Here is a 4,885-nt window from a genome sequence, read left to right on the forward strand (position 1 = left end):
ATCTCACTAAACTTAGCACAGTCACAGCAAGACAATTAGGAACACTAGTTTACTATGGTCTGTTAGCTTATTAGAAGGTTCTAGAGCTGCACTTATCACCTCTTCAACATGTATACATTTTCTAATATAAGTGATATAAGACTAAATAGATTGGCAGTTCTACAGCATAGCTCTCATTTAGCTATGATTCAAATGCTGGTATCGTTAAGGCCTTCTTTCCTTGTTTATTAAAAGAATGGCTTACAGATGTAATTCACCTACTTGAAATTGAGGTATATGATTTAATGGGAATTTAACAATCATCAATGTTCATGAAGCTGGGCTTATTTACACTGTTGCTTTTGCATAAAAATTCCAAGACACATTACAATTTCTCCAGCGGCACATTGTATCAGTTTGCACATGGTAATTACCTTTCTTGTCTTCTAGAATTTTGAAAATGTTCTTCAATATTATGGTCTTCCCAACTGTATCCTACAATATAGTAGAAAATATAAGGTTTATTAATAGTGTTCAAAATGTAAATTACTACCTTAAGTACACCTTACAACCATGTCTGATTTATTCACCTCATTTTTCTTTCTCAATCAAATTATAGAAGAACATCAAAAATTAAGGAAAAGCTGTCCCCTTATTTAAAACCCTGAAGGAAAACTCAGTCTTACCTATGATAGTGAGGTTCCTGTAGGTGTCCAGCATCACATCTTTGTAGAGATTCCTCTGGGAAGGATCCAGCAATGTCCACTCTTCCCAAGTGAAGTCAACATGCACATCATCATAGGTCACTGCATTCTGAAATATCCCAACATGTGTACAACAGAAAGCATGATAGTGACAACATTGTAAATGTACACTTCTTTGACAATATAGTCATATAATTCTGGTACTCCCTACACTTATTTCATTATATGGACATTACAATATAATCACCAAGTTACGTTGGAAGGAAAATGAACAGGAGCTTAACCTCTCTCATTTCTGTACCCTGTAAATAGGATATCACCTTGCAACAGAAAGGCCTATTAAAAACATAGAGACAAGTAAAAAAGATCAACAGCACAGAGTACACAGGAGAGAAATTGCATGAACAATTATTAACTACAGAAGAAAAAATGGATAGGCTGGGTATATTGGCTCACACGTTTAAGCACTGCAATCAAAAGTCAGAGGCAGGTATATCTGCCCTGGAAATGAATGCCGCCAACCTGGTCTATGCTGTCAGATCCAGGACAGACAGAATTACATATTAAGACCATGTGTTTCTTGCAAAATTCAGTCAAACAAACAAAAAAATAGAAAGAACTCAGAGGTTCCCACTGATGTTACTACAAAGAGATCTGTATTCATCTTTCAGAAACCCAAAGTGTCCCAGTTTAAATTGTAACATCAATAAGATATTACTAAAAGACACTGACTGTTTAAACAGCTATGAATACACAAATGAAACAGCAAATTAAATGTTGTTCACAAATAATCAACACAGAATAGAGGGATATCTCATTAGTAAACTGCTCCTGCTGGTCTTACACACTTGGGCTAAATTCCCAGTTTTTACCTCAGAGAACACAACTATCCATTTCTCCAAGTTCAGGGTTTTTGAGAACATCTTTTGATCACGTGAGGACCAGGTACCCATGTTCTGCACTTACATACTTACAGGTAAAACATGCATTTTTATTAAAAAATTCAAAGAAACACAACAGGCAAGATGAAGATGACATACATGCAATCTAGTGAATCAGAAGTCTTGGGCAGTATTAATGTCACGAATACATGCCATCCTGGGAAACCGAATGATAGCCACTGCTGAATTTTAAAATTTAAGTTATAAGGGGCTGGAGAGATGGCTCAGCGCTTAAGAGCATTGCCTGCAATTCCAAAGGTCCTGAGTTCAATTCCCAGCAGCCACCTGGTGGCCCACAACCATCTGTAATGAGGTCTGGTGCCCTCTTCTGGCCTTCAGGCATACACTCAGACAGAATATTGTATACATAATAAAAAAATTAAAAATAAATAAATAAAATAAAATAAAACTTAAGGTATTAGTGAATCTCAGAACAACAGCACACACTTGTCATGGTCAAAAACCTTCATTCCAGGCACATCACAATAACATGAAAACAAAGAGGCCAGGATTGTTGGCCCTCTTTTAATCCCTGAGCTTGGAGTATGGAGTCAAGGGAATATCTGAGTTTGAGGCCACTCTCGACACCAGACAGGTGTACAGAGCTACTTTCAGGACAGCCAGGGCTACGAATAAAAACCTTATTTTCACAGACAAGTTATTAAAAAAACAGAAGGGTAGGAAACTGGGCGAGTACTGAACAGCAGTTGCTTCGGCTGCATGTTATACGATTTCGAGATGGAGTCCCTAATGGTGGTAAGGCACGACAGCACAAGAAGGAAGCCGGCGGAGTAGTTTCAGCTACAGTGCAGTAGACACGAAGAACAAAAAATGAGCTGAGGATATAGAGACTCATATCACATCCCCAGTGAGGAAAACCATCCATAAAGTCTCTTCTTAATAAAACTTTCACAGGCAATTGAAAAAAGTCACCAAAGAGACAAATGTTCAAAGTCATCACTATCTGGGAGGTTTTATATCCAATCAACTACATACTGACCCGGTCACTAAAGCTAACTGATGGGTGTCCGTGAAGACAATGCACACAGTCACTACAGTGATTCTCATAAATTAAATGTGATTTGGGATTTGGAGTGTCCCTCTCTCCTTCTCTAAACCCTAGCATGTGTTTTAAAGGAAAATCCAAAATCTCTGTCTCATGTCAGAAGAGGCATGTTGAATGGGACAGAAGAAAAAAATTAAGGAAAAATAGAAAAAAGATTATTGTATTGCCACTATTCTCAACCCTTTAATTTTTTTTTTAGAAAGCTTGCTTTCTGCCTTCAACCTCTTTCTTTCTTTTCCTTTGTTATTTATTTATTTATTTATTTATTTATTTATTTATTTATTTATTATGTACAGTGTTCAGCTTCCATGCCTGCAGGCCAGAAGAGGGCACCAGACTCCATTACAGATGGTTGTGAGCCACCATGTGGCTGCTGGGAATTGAACTCAGGACCTCTGGAAGAGCAGTCAGTGCTCTTAACCTCTGAGCCATTTCTCCAGCCCCAACCCTTTAATTTTTAAAAAAAAATTTTTTTTATTGAAAAAATTTCCGCCTCCTCCCCTTCTCCCATTTCCCTCCCATCCCCCATTCCACTCCCCCTCCCACCACTTCTCTCCCCCTCCCTCTCCAGTCCAAAGAGCAGTCAGGGTTCCTAGCCTTGTGGGAAGTCCAAGGTCCTCCCCCCTCCATCCAGGTCTAGGAAGGGTGAGCATCCAAACAGGCTAGGCTCCCATAAAGGCAGTACATGCAGTAGGATCAAAACCCAGTGAACCCTTTAATTTTTTTAAAAAAAAATTATTTATTTCAATGTTCTGCCTGCATGTATGTCTGCAGGGCAGAAATCTCATTACAGATGGTTGTGAGCAACCGTGTGGTTGCTGGGAATTGAACTCAGGACCTTTGGAAGAGCAGCCTGTGCTCTTAACCACTGAGCCATCTCTCCAGCCCTCCTTTAAATTTTTTGACTCCTTACCAGCTTTTCTTGAGATTATATGCAGTACTAACTAATTCTTTAAAAGGCTTCATCTAGCCGGTTGTGGTGGCGCACGCCGGTAGGATTTGCTGAAGGAGGCAGAGGCAGTAGAATATTTAAAATATTCATGTTTCCTGCAGTGAACCAAAACCATGCGTAACAATAGCTTCTGAAGGTCCCAAAAGGAGGCGGGCCCCACGCTGATGATTCCACCAGGACTATGATAACCACACTAAGCTGAAAAACACCACTAAAGATTGACTTTGGACTACAAACTGCTCAGGACAATTTTGAAGTGGCTACCTGAGATAATCCTGACTCAAATACTAGGAATTGAGACAAGCCCTGGACTTCCTATTACAGAGCTACTGGACAACATATGATATAGCTACTTCACTGAGTATTGACCATCCAAATTTTACTTTCTGGGATCACTGAAAGATGCTGTTACCCCCAGGCAGCAGGAAGTAATTTTGAGAACACCATGCCAACATCCCCAGAGATGGGAGTGGGTGGTTTTTGATCATTTCGTGGGTTATGGATATTTCTCATTGTTTATGAAGGTTGGTTACAAGTTGTTATTGGTAACTATAAGGAAAAAAATTGAAAAAAGGACTTTAGATTCAGAGTTCTTGTTTTCAAAAGAAAAATGGGGGATATAGATATGATAGGATATAAAGATAGATTATTGGATCTACTCTGAAAACAAAGGTGATATGGAAATAGGATAAAAGGGAGATTATCGAATTTACCTTTCAAACAAAAAAAGCAACTACTTTTCAATACTTTACATTTTACATTACCTTGGATTTTTTGTATATTGATATAAATTTGAAGGTTTTTTTCAGAACACACTGTATATACATTTCTAGGGTTATTCAAGGATTTGTTATTATGCAAGTCATTTAACAATGTAATGTGTATTTTTAGCCCTTGAAAGTTATGATTACCAACTATTTAGGACAATAAGGAAATGCAGGTTAGCAATTAGTCTCTTATTACAATTGAACTGAAAGACATATTAAGTATGTATTCAATCAAACAGAGATTGAATACATACTTCATAGATTTTACATACAATACTTCATAGATCTGAGCATATGGCATTTAAGAAGGTACGAAAGGTCTTTTTTTAAAAATATTTATTTATTATGCATACAATATTGTTTGTATGTCTGCAGGCCACAAGAGGGTGCCAGACCTCATTACAGATGGTTGTGAGCCACCATGTGGTTGCTGGGAATTGAACTCAGGACCTTTTGAAAAGCAAGCAATGCTCTTA

At 38.0% G+C, this 4,885-nt stretch overlaps 1 protein-coding gene across 1 annotated transcript in view; it reads right to left on the minus strand.

The window, feature by feature from the left end:
- The window catches only part of Znf709 (zinc finger protein 709), a 43,357-nt gene that overhangs the window by 2,331 nt on the left and 36,141 nt on the right, over window positions 1-4,885 (minus strand). The window lies entirely within an intron of this gene.

This window comes from Microtus ochrogaster, chromosome 4 (assembly GCF_000317375.1).
Source record: "Microtus ochrogaster isolate Prairie Vole_2 chromosome 4, MicOch1.0, whole genome shotgun sequence".
Lineage (NCBI taxonomy): Eukaryota > Metazoa > Chordata > Mammalia > Rodentia > Cricetidae > Microtus > Microtus ochrogaster.